At 43.4% G+C, this 12574-nt stretch overlaps 1 protein-coding gene and 1 long non-coding RNA gene across 2 annotated transcripts in view; both read left to right on the top strand.

Moving 5' to 3' along the window:
* SDC2 (syndecan 2) overlaps nt 1–12574 on the top strand; it is a 121722-nt gene that overhangs the window by 679 nt on the left and 108469 nt on the right. The gene's annotated exons all lie outside the window — the stretch shown is intronic.
* LOC122451388 lies at nt 5–11784 on the top strand. Its single transcript, XR_006272399.1, has 2 exons — nt 5–5785; nt 6029–11784. It is a non-coding gene; the product is annotated as an uncharacterized LOC122451388 (long non-coding RNA).

The following is a 12574-nucleotide window of genomic DNA, read 5'->3' as shown; positions in this document are numbered from 1 at the left end:
TGGGCCGGGCGGGGGGCGCGCGCGCCGTTTAGGGTGCGGAGGCCGAGTGGAGTCCGCAGACCCCGCGGGGAATCGGGGAGCGCCCCCTGGGGGATGCCCCCCTAACCCCCCGCTGCCAGACATATCTCTGGGGATCCCCCGGGGATCCAGGACAAATGCGACCCACGCTTTCTCCCCTTTCCCTTCCCGCAGAAAAGCGCCTCTCGCCGAAGTTACCCCGCGGTCCCCCGGGGTGAGAGCGAAGGTATTGCCCTTTTGTCGAACCGCAGAGGCCCCTGAAGACGTCCAACTTATTCGCCCTCCCGAGGGTCTTGCTGCGTGGCCGAGAAGGACCGATGGGGAAGGGGGGAGAGAGGAAGCGTGCATAGGGCTTCGAGGGAACTGGTCCCCTCCGCGCGCTCCCCGAGACCCGAGGACGGCCTGGAAACTTTGGGGGTCCCTTCCTCCGTGCACCCTCCCCCCGCGGCCCCCGCCCCCCGCGCCAGCTTCCCTACTGGATTGAATGCAGGTTCTGGGAAGATAGGGCTAAGCTTTTTAAGAAACCCGCGAAATGTCCGGAGAGGAAAGTTTGCGAAAAGTTCTTTTGTTTCATGTTCGCAGTGGCTGGGGCGAGGGAGCAGACACTACGGGGTAACGCGACCCGCGGAGGCGCGCAGTCCTGGGTCCTGCTGGCGGGGGGCGCGGGGAGTGCGTGGAAAATGCGCCCGAAAATGCCGGAGTGCGGACCCTGGACTCCCAGTCCCGGCGACCCGTCCTGCTTGAGGGTCGAGGGGGCTCGCTGGCCATCAGGGGCGGGAGGGCATCTCTGTATGGATCGCGTTCGAGCGCGGCAGCTGGGCTAGACCGGGGTGCGGGTGGCACTGCGCTCGGCCTCGGGTCGCCTGGCCGCTCGGAGCCCGAAGCTTCCAGCCTGCCGCGCTCGCCCTCGCGGACCCCGGCCGGGGTGCCCCCAGACCCGGGGGAGTCTCTTCTCCGGCCGGGACGGCCGCGGGCAACACAGCCTCCCTTCCCGGCCTCGGTGGTGGGAACTGGGTTTCCCCTTCTCTGGCTCGAGGGTTGGAGCTGGTTTCCCTGCGACGCCCAGTGAGCGCCCTCTACAGGGAAATGCCTCCTGGGCTTGCCCTTGTGCCTGGCGGCCCCTACCTGGGCGCCCCGAGCTTTGTCGGGCTGGGTGGGACCCCGACACCCGCGAGCGGGTCTGCAGCCTCAACGCGGTCCGGGGCCTCGGGTAGGGAGGACAGCTGTTTCTACCCCCATTTCGTTCCCTATACCTCCCCCCTTGGCTACTTAGGAACGTGTCCATTTCTGATAAACTGGACTGTCTCTTCCAAGACAAATCATGTCATCTTTAGGGGTGGTTTTGTGCGTGTCCCCCCCCACCCCCCCCCCGCCTTTGGCGTGTTATTCTTCCCTTCTCTCCCCCCTCCTCCTTTTTTTTTTTTTTTTTTACTTTTAAATTGATACGATTTAGGATTGGGAAACCTTTGGCACCGAGCAGCCCATGTGGCCTTGATCATCGGTGCGGAGGGGCTCTGGGTGTGCTAGCAGGCCCCCAAACGTTCCGCAAGACTGCAGAGCGTAGCCTGAACACATGAAAATTCGGGTGCTCCGGCTGGCTGTAGAACGCCGAGCCTTAATGGCATTTCTCTTTGGCAAACGATCGTTTTTATCCGTTGGGATTGGTAATCTCCCAGCCAGTTATGAACTTTGGCTCTTTGCACACCAAAAGAGACAGATTCTCTGTTTATTTCAGAAAAGCATATTGCTCATCTCGTTGCAAAACAGGGCAAAGGGAAAACTATCTAAAGGTTTTCTGGCGAAGCCTGCCTAAAAAGATGTGCTGGGCTAAGGAGGTCCCTTTTTGCTGAGTCCGGTTTGGGGATTTGCTAGAAAGTGTTACTATTCGAAGATTCTACAGGAAGAATGTCTCCTTGGGTTTTTTCTTAAATCCAACAGTGATTCATAAGGAAGCTTTTTGGCTGAACTATAGCTGTCTTCTCCCGTGACACCCTCCCCCCTGCCCCAACTCTATATCTTTGGGGTTCTAGTATTTCTCATTTCCAACCAGAATTGGATGCTTTCCAAATGAGGTGTTTCACTGTTGTAGATACCATTTTCAGGAATTGGAATATCATTCAAAAGGGTAATTAGAGATTTTTAAAATGTCAACTGTACCATGAATGAAGACTGTAGCAGAGAGTCTTTGTGAGGGAGGCAGTTTTTCTCAAAAGCAGCTGTTTCAAGGCCGAGGAAGGCCAGTAGTTCATTTAAATTGCTTTTCAGTCTCTATTTGTTGCAAGTGTAGCTGCATAAATGAAAGACTTCATTTTTCAACATTTTAGCCATTCTAGTACATTATTTCCACTACTTTGCATTTTAATGGGAGAACTGCAACTGCTTCCCAGGAGTCAGAAATAGTGATCATCTGAACTCAGAGCCTCTCTTTTTTTGTAATGAAAAGTGTCTGCAGTTAGTGCATCCTTGAGTTTTATACCAAGTTCAAGGGGGAAAAGAAAAGGAGATTCTCAGCAACTAAGGCTCAAGGCTATCTGTCTGTGGAAAGGAACCAGTGGCCCTTGGTTTCTGCATGCTGGAGACAGCCGGGAGAGCCTGGTCGTGGCCATGCATTTATACTTCCCACTGACCATGCGAGGGGAAAGACTGACGGAGTGTGGCAGTAGTGATATGCTGCTGTTTTTCTATCAATTTTTTACATGATTGTTTATCTTTAGAAATAATACATTGCAGACTGCTATAAACACATAATTTGAACTGGAGGTATGTTTAAGAAAAGGAAGTGTTTTGAACTAGTGGAATTTTATACCCATGCTTAGATGTGTGTAAATTAAAAGAAACTGTCAAATCATTTGGACCCTTGCATTACCTCTCATGTATTATGAAAGGCAGGCATTGGAAAGTTTGCATTCAAAGGAAAAATTAAATTGGAACCATATAACCTTTTGCAGTTCCTTGAAAAAATAAATTTTGGCTGCTCTAGTAATGTAGCCAATTATACTTGCTAGGGAATCTTAGAGGAACAAGGGCTCTTTCTCTGTTAGATGGAGTTTAGCAGTAGGTAGATGTCTCTTAGAAAGGAAAGATCTTATTAAGATCAGGCGTGTGGAAGAATGGGTGTCCAGAGGAATTTGAGTACACCCTCCAACTCCTACTTCTGGGACCTGGAACATGTAATTTTGATGGTGCTTGCCATTTGAGGGACTGCATAACATGATTACACACGTGGCATCTTGAATAATCACTAGTTTGGAAAGGATTTCAAAAGATCATCTAGTTTTTTTTTTCCTGGGTAGAACTAGTCCTCAAGTCTCCAGAAGCCCCCTCAGTGACCTCACTGGCCAACTTAAAGGACCAGGAGTCTACCTACGCAAGTTGGCAAAACCCAAAGTTGACCCAACCACACAGAGCCTGGCCAGCTCTGTCATTAAGGTTTATAGGGAGTCCGGTTAAGTCACTGTGCTATCGGCCTGTCTGCTGGCAGGGATCTTTGCTCACAAGAGGAATGTCATCTGAGTTTAGATTCTCATGAGATTGTCTCTCCTCCATTGCCAAAAATCAAACCAGAAGATCTTGCCCATCATTTTCTTCTTCCTAAGACAGAAGACCTGCTGTCCCTGCCACTGTTGAAGGTACATTCCTGTATTTCAAAACCACCTGATTGTTTCATGCACCAGAAGCCAAAGAAAGTTTTAGAGAAAAGCAAGAAGTAATGAAGAAGTAGCTTGTTTTTGTAGAAAACAAGCCACTCTTTTTTAGTCGCCTCTGCCAGTACCCTCATCTTAATTCTAGACTTTCAGATTGGAGTCTTGAAGTCAGGTCCCTGACGTATTCGTAGTTGCTGATTTTGTGACCAGTTGACCACTGCCGCAGCGACATGTTGTTCATTCCGTGATATTTATTCAGTGTCTACTAAGTGCTCAGCGTAAAGGCGTGAGCAAGCCAGGCAGCCTTTCTGTCTTCTTGGAGCTCATATTTTGGTGATTGAGGTAGCATTCCTTTTCACATCTTTCTTTGTTGGGGCCTTGCCAACATGTAAAGCTGATCTGGTGGCTCAGTGGTAAAGAATCTACCTGCCAGTGCAGGAGACTCCAGTTCAATCCCTGGGTCAGGAAGATCCCCTGGAGGAGGAAAGGACAACCCACTCCAGTATTCTTGCCTGGAGAATCCCATGGACAGAGGAGCCTGGCAGGCTACAGTCTGTGGGGTTGCAAAGAGTCAGACATGACTTAGCAACTGAACAAGCTAACGTGTTTCCCATGTTAGCAGCCATGTCGGCACCCTTCCTAGCCCAAACATTTATCCTGTTGGATTTATTTACAGGATAAACCAAACAACACCTGCTCTTTGATTTATCCTGTACCACTTTGTGTTTCCCTTTTTACCCTGGTGTGGAGTCTAAATACCTCTGCTTTTTCAGGTGGTGCTAGTGGTAAAGAATCTGCCTGCCAATGCAGGAGACATAAGAGACATGGGTTTGATCCCTGGGTTGGAAAGATCCCCTGGAGGAGGGCATAGCAACCTACTGTAGTATTCTTGCCTGGAACGTCCCATGGACAGAGGAGCCTGGTGGGCTACAGTCCATAGGGTCGCAAAGAGTCGGACGTGACTGAAGCCAGTTAGCAGATTGCAAGGCACAGTTAGCCACCTCCCGACCCCCATCACTCTCCATCATGTCTCCCCACCCTCACCCACTGGCTTCACTTTCATGAATGCTCCCTGGACATGGCCACCTCTTCAGTGTTTCTCCTTTTGAATTCTGTTGATTCATATCCACGCTCCCAGGGAACCTTTTATGATTGATCTAGCCCTGTTTTTCTCTTTCTGTAAATAGTACGGCAGACTCACAATCCAGATCACTAGAAGTATGTAAAAAATAAAGATTTCAGGGCCTTCTAACAATCAGAAGCCTAAAAGGGGGCGGGTAATCTGTATTTTTATGAAGCATCTCAAATGATGCTAATAAAGTAGCCACAGTTGGTAACCACAGGTCCAGTCATACACTTTACCCCTTCTTACATGCTGTTTTGTATTAGTCCTGAAACTCCCCCCAGGTGAGAACCTGTCACCCCGAGGACCAAGATAGACAAAGGACTTGGGGCAGGGAGATGTTGGCACTTTGCTGCTTACTTCCTGTTAGGACTTGGACAAGATACTAAATATTTGAGTCCTTAAAAAAATACATATGTATGTGTGCATATAAATTGCACTTGAGAATGCCTTTATAACAGGACTGTTGTGAGGGTAAAATGAGGGAGCATAGGAATCGTACCTAACGTACAGAAAATAATAGTTTTTTTTTTTTTCTTTTTTTTTCTTGGGCTCTGTTTTCTTGGCTATGAAATGAGAGAGCCATATATGATGTTCCTGAATCCCCTGAGCCCTCTGAGGCCATGGAGATTGGCCCCATCTGAGGGGAGGGCCTTTGTTTCCATACCTTTGACCGCTGCAGTAAACACCTGTTGATGCTCCATATTTAAGCACAGGTGCCCATGGTCTGGGAAGTTGGAGTCTATCAGACCTGCTGACGCTCAGCTTTGCTGTCTGGAGGCCACTGAAGATGGTGCTGTCTGGAATCAGCTGAATCCACCAGCCCGGGGGGAGGACCTGGGCTAGTTTGCTGCAAGTTTTGACACTGTCGACCTCAGTTTCATCAACACTGTAGTGTTGGTGTGAAGAATAAACGAGTCCAGTGCTTCCCATCCGTGTACATTCCTGCCTCCTTCCATGTCTGTGTCGGTGTCCTTCAGTTGGATCAAGATTCTAGCAGGTCAGAAAGAGAGTTAACAGTGGCATCGTGTGCTTGAGTGCCCCTGGGCGTCTAGAATGAGGTGGCATGGGAGGTGAGGTGTGTTGGGGAGCTGTGAGTAGAGAGAGGAGGCATTTTGATTCTTTAAGAGTAGAAATGCATGGAAGAATTTCTGAGCTGATTGCCTAGAGGGGTGATTGGCTCTGAGTAAGAAAGGATTCTTAAAATAGATGGTGTATATCTGTTTTTCTCTGGTGTTTCAAGGAGTTGATGGGACTGGGGGAAGCCTTAAAGTCATTGGAGAACTCTCCATTTGAATCAGCAGAGTGAGGCCAACTGGTATACCTGTCAGTGCTGTGAGAGCCAGGTCATGGTCTTGGACTCCAAGCTATAGAAAAAGTTATTAAAAATGAGATATGTTTTCACGTTTCTCTCCTCTGCTGTTGAATCTGTTCTGTGAGAAATGTCACAAAGATGCAGTAGTTGCGTCCTTTATAAAGTGTTTTGATGTTTATTGTCTTTTCTTATGATTATACAGATATATTAAATACAAATAGTACAGATGTTTAAGGAGAATGTACAATTAATAGAGTTCAGTCTCATGGTAACAATGACACATAGAACAAGATACCCAATGAAAAGAAAATTATTTTTTAAAAGTTTTTGTCAAAAAAGAGTAAGTTAAAAATGTACTTTTGTACAGTTTATTGTTAAGTATAAAGACAATAAAAGTAAATGTATAATGTTGAAGGCAAAAGTGATGTTTTGCACACACGTAATTAGCATCCCTGTGGGCCCTCAGCTTTCCCATCTATAAAATGATGAAGTGAACTAGAAGAACTTTCTGTCTTTAATGTTTATCTTTTTCTATGTGCTTCAGGGTATAATTGGAGCAATGTTAAGATTAACCTAATCAATAAGTAATTATTAAGCTCCTGCCAAATACTTACTATACTATTACTGGAGCAAGAAATTTACTCATGTTACAGAAAAGCAAGTCATTTCTACTAGCTGGTGGTAACCAGTTAACTTGAGCTAAGTATTCATCATGTACTGGGATTATGTACATCACTCTGAATATTCAGGATCTAATGTCTAGTGCTTTTCCATATATGTTCTCATATAAGCCAGTGTATTACAGCCTCAAGAGCAGTTAATGTGATAGAACTCACTTTCATTCTAGAGGGAAGACAGCATGACTTGATGTAATTTGGAGGGCTTCTTGAAGCATAAACCACTGAGGGGGGGTCTCAGGCTACTCTTTTGGTTTCTGGCCTTGACCTTCATTTGCAGAGACGGGCCTTTAACTGCCTTCCCTATGGGTTCTTTCTATAGCACTGGAGCCCAGTGCTGTGAAGACAAGAATCTAAATGAGCAGATAGTAGAGTGGCTCAGAGCCTGGGCATTGGAGTTAAGACATGCCTGGGTTAGAATCCACTTACTGTGTCACCTTGGGCAGGTTTCTTAACTTCTCTGTGCTTAGTTTCCCCATCCGTAAAGTGTAGTATCCTAAAATAGGGTCTTAGGACTATGAAAGACAGAATACATGGGAACTTTTAGCACAGTAGCGTATCTACACTCTATGTCACATGTTAGTCACTAGTATTGTAATTCCTGGTTTTCTGCCTCTAAAGTGTGGGGATTTGACGCACTATATGGGCTCATCTGATAAGTTCCAGTCCAAAGAGTGGCCCAGAATATGTATGATAGAATGTTTTTTCATAGCTGGGTTCTTTCTCTGACTTGGGGAGGCCTAGCTCTACCTTGAGATATTGGGGACATTTTTGTACTGATATACTCGAGATACTGTGGGTTTGGTTCTAGGCCACCACAATAAAGCAAGTATTGCAATAAAGCAAATATCACAATAAAGCAAACCACATGAATTCTTTGGCTTCCCAGTGCATATAAAAGTATGTTTATGCTATAGTATATTCTATAGTTATGTTAAAAAAATCAATGTACATTATCTTAATCAAAAGTACTTTACTGCTAAAAATGCTAACCATCATCTAAGGCTTCAGCAAACTGTAATCTTTTTGCTGGTGGAGGGTCTTGCCTTGATGTTGATGGCTGCTGACTGATCAGGGTGGTGGTTACCAAGGGCTGGGGTTGCTGTGGCAGTTTCTTAAATTAGACAATAGTCAAGTTTGCCACATAGATGAACTCTTCCTTTCATGATTTCTGCGTAGAATTTGGTGCTGTATGATAATTTTACTCACAGTAACACTTCTTTGAAAACTGGAGTCAGTCCTCTCATACCCTGGTGCTGCCTTATCAGCTTAGTTTATGTCATATCCTAATCTTTTGTTTTCATTTCAAAAAGCTCTTTGAAAGATCAAAAAGATCTATGAAGATATTCATAGCGTCTTCAGGAGTAGATTCCATCTCAAGAAACCACTTTCTTTGCTTATCCATGAGAAGCAACTCCTCATCCATTGAAGTTTTATCTTGAGAGTGTAGCAATTCACTTACATTGTCAGGCTGTACTTCTGATTCTAGTTCTCTTGCTATTTTCATCACATCTGCAGTTACTTCCTCCACTGAAGTCTTGAACCCCTCAAAGTCATCCCCTCAAAGGGTTGGAGTCAGTTTCTTCCAAATGCCTGTGAATGTTTATATTTTAATTCTTCCCATGAATCACAAATGTTCTTAATGGCATCTAGAATGGTTAATCTTTTCCAGAAGGTTTCCAGTTTACTTTGCCCAGATACATCAGAAGAATCACTATTGATAGCCTTACGAAACGTATTTCTTAAATAGTAAAAGTTGAAATGATCCACGGGCTACAAAATGAATGTTGTGGTTGCAGGCATGAAAACTGCATTCATCTCTTCTTTCAGCAACCACCAGGTGCATTGTCAATGAACAGTGATATTTTGAAAGGAATCTTTTTTTTTTTCTGAGCAGCACGTCTCAACAGTGGGCTTAAGATATTAAGTAAACCATGTTGTAAACAGATGTGCTGTCATCCAAGCTTTGTTGTTCCTTTGACAGAGCACAGGCAGAGTACATTTAGCATAATTCTTAAAGGTCCTAGGATTTTTGGAATGATAAATGAACACTGGCTTCAACTTCAAGTCACAAGCTTTATTAGCCCCTAACAAGAGAGTCCTTTGAACTTTGGAGTCAGGCATTGACTTCTCCTCTGTAGCTATGAAAGTCCTAGATGACATCTTCCAATAGAAGGCTGTCTCGTCTACACTAAAACATCTGTTTAGTGTAGTTATTTTCATGAATTAGCTAGATATTCTGAATAATTTGCTGGAGCTTCTACGTCAGCACTTGCTTCTCACCTTGCACTTTCGTGTTACAGAGATGGTTTCTTTCTTTAAACCTCAAGAGCCAATCTCTGCTAACCACAACCTTTTCTTCTGCAGCTTCCTCACTTCTCTCAATCTTTGCAGAATTGAAGAGAGTCAGGGCCTTGCTCTGAATTAAGCTTTGGCTTAAGGGAATGTTATATCTGGTTTGATCATTAAGCTTTTTCTATATCAGTGATGAAGCTGTTTTACTTTGTTCAAATTTGTCTGTTCACCTGAGTAGCACTTCATTTCCTTCAAGAACTTTTCCTTTGCATTCATAACTGCAACTGTTGGGCGCAAGACACCTGGCTTTTGGCTTCTCTTGGCTCTAGACATGCCGTCCTCACTAAACTTATTCATGTCTAGCTTTTGATTTAAAGTGAGAGGCTCTTCCTTTTACTTGAACAGGTAGAGGCCACCGTAAGGTTATTAATCGGCCTAATTTCAATATCATGTGTCTCAGGGTGTAGGGAGGCCAAAGGAGAGGGAGAGAGACAGGCAACGGCTGGCCAGTGGAGTGCTTAGAATACACACAGCATTTGTTAAGTTTGTTGTCTTGTATGGGCAAAGTTCATCCCCAAAACAATTATAATAGTAACGTCAAAGATCACTGATCACAGATCACTCTAACAAATACAATAATAATGAAAAAGTTTTCAAAATGTGAAACAAAGACACAAAGTGAGCAAATGCTGGTGGGAAAATGGCATAGATAGGCTTGCGAGATGCAGGGTTGCCTCAAACCCTTAATTTCTAAAAAACGCAGTAACTTTAAAGCACCATGAAATGAAGTATGCCTGTACTCAGCCTTTTCTCTAAATGTGGGCAATATGAGAGAATGTGTCATTGAGTATTTCTGGACCATGATCAGATTCTCCAGTAATTTCATCTCTACAAATCTCTCCAAGGGAAATAATTGTAGCTGGGTAAATATATTTATTGGAGCCTTACTTAACAATAGTTAAAAAACTAGAAACAAGCGAAATGTATAATACTAGAGGAATGGTTAAACAAAAGGTTCTAAATTACACATTAAATATCATACAGCCATTAAAAATGTATTTGAAGAATGTTTATAACTTGGAAACTGTTTATAATAGAAAAAACTCTGATATACAGCTGTATATAGATGACTTTGTAAATCAACTTCAATTAAAAAACTGTATAGTAAAACCCTGATTGTCTTGAATAAATTTGTATATATCTCTACATATATGTGGTGATAGTGGTGGCTTAGTTGCTAAGTTGCATCCGACTCATGCGACTCATGGACTGTAGCCTCCCAGGCTCCTCTGTCCGTGGGATTCTCCAGGCAAGGATCCTGGAATTGGTTGCCATTTGCTTCTCCAGGGTATATACTATGTATTTATGCACCCACAAATCTATGCATATAACGAAATTGCATAGAACTAAATGAACACAGACATAAACACAAATGAATGCAGGTAAAACTGGGGAAATCTAAATAGGAATGGTTGATTGTATCAATGTCAGTATCCTTGTTGTGATGTTTACTTTAATTTTATAAAATGTTACCATTGGGGAAAATTGCGTAAAGGGTACAAGAGAAGTTTCTATATTATTTCTTACAATTTCAGGTGAATCTACAATTATCTCAACAAAAAATTGCATTAAAAAAGTGGCACCAGATCAAGGTGACTTTACAAATAAGTTCTGCTGATCCTTCAAGGAACAGATAATTATTCCAAAGCTTGGTTGGTTGGTTTAGTTTCTAAGTCGTGTCCAACTCTTGCGACCCCATGGACTGCCAGGCTCCTCTGTCCATGAGATTTTCCACGCAAGAATACTGGAGTGGGTTGCCATTTCCTTCTCCATGGGATCGTCCCAACCCAGGAATCGAACCCGGGTCTCCTGCATTGCAGGCAGATTCTTTCCCAACTGAGCTACAAGGGAAGCCCATTCCAAAGCTTAGAGAATGACTACAGACTGTTCTTTCTCATTTCATGAGGTTAGCATTATGTCAAAAGCAGACAAGGTAAGCGCAGGAAAACAAGTGTTTGGGCCAGTTTCGATTGTGATCATAGTTGCCAAAATTTAAAATAGAATGTTATCAAATTGAGTACAGAAGCTTACTGAAAGAGTAATGAGTTCAAGTAGGGTTTATCCAAGGAATGCACAACATCAGAAAAGCAATGCAGTTATGGATAGTTTAAGGGAGATAACAATATGGTCATCTCAACAAATGCAGAAAAGCATCTGATAAAAGTTTATAAAAATGTTAATGTAAGGGTCTAATATCTGGCTAGGTGAAGACTTGCTGTAGAAGGCTTGGTACATCTGTGCTGAAGGCTCAATTCATTTGACATGTTTAGGAACCAGAAGGGCCACTGTTTACTGGGTTGTTAGGCAACAGTCTGTACTTGCATGGATGACAGGTGTGTGACACTGGTAAGTGTGGGTCATAACGTATATAGATCTAACTCACATGCAGTTGGACTTCTAGGGTTGTCACGTTTCACTTGTGTGCCTGCCCAAATGAAGATAACACAGGAGATGATACTGAAGGTTTTGGAATCGAGTATTCTGTGGTTCGCTTTCTGGTATTACCACCTAAAAGCCATATGACCTTGGGGCGCAGTTGCTTATCATCTCTGAGCTCGGTTTTTTTTTTTTTTTTTTCAGTGTAAAATTGGGAATTATAATATTTTGCTTTTGGGTGAATTTTCAAGACTTGCCCCTATAATGACTGAACACTTCTAACAAAGAAACTAACCCATAGTAGATGTTTTAAACACATTTGGTTCTCTTTCCTTTCAGCGTTAAGTTCTGTGATTCTGGAATGTATTATATATGCATCAATATGTATGCATGTTTCTTGTTTCTCACTTGCATTCTGACCCTCGGCACCAAGGGACATATATTTTCACACAATTTATGACCAGTTTGGTTTTCACTAAGCAGGGTGTGATGCTGCATTGTTCTTGTTTTTTTTTTTTCTTTCCTGCATCATCCATTTCCTGGATTATATTCAGGTGAAGTTCAAAATAGACTTGCATACAGGTTGGAAATTTAGTTAAGACTTGAAAAATCTGACCTAGTACCTGGGATTGTAACTGTAAAATGCTTCAAGGTGGTCAACATTGGAATCCTATTGTAAACACTGATTCATCTGTTAGGTATACTAATGAATTAAAATCTTAACTTCATTTATGTCTCACCTCTGAACTCATTTAACTAAGAGTAGGGAGTATTTTTTAAATTTTAATTTCATGGCTGCAGTCACCATCTGCAGTGATTTTGGAGCCCAGAAAAATAAAGTCAGCCACTGTTTCCACAGTTTCCCCATCTATTTGCCATGAAATTAAAAGATGCTTACTCCTTGGAAGGAAAGTTATAACCAACCAAGACAGCATATTGAAAAGCAGAGATATTACTTTGTCAACAAAGGTCTGTCTAGTCAAGGCTATGGTTTTTTCAGTGGTCATGTATGGATGTGAGAATTGGACTATAAAGAAAGCTGAGTGCTGAACAATTGATGCTTTTG

Source organism: Cervus canadensis, chromosome 12 (assembly GCF_019320065.1).
Source record: "Cervus canadensis isolate Bull #8, Minnesota chromosome 12, ASM1932006v1, whole genome shotgun sequence".
Classification (NCBI taxonomy): domain Eukaryota; kingdom Metazoa; phylum Chordata; class Mammalia; order Artiodactyla; family Cervidae; genus Cervus; species Cervus canadensis.
The sequence above is the reverse complement of the archived record's forward strand: the minus strand, read 5'-3'. Positions and strand labels throughout refer to the sequence as shown.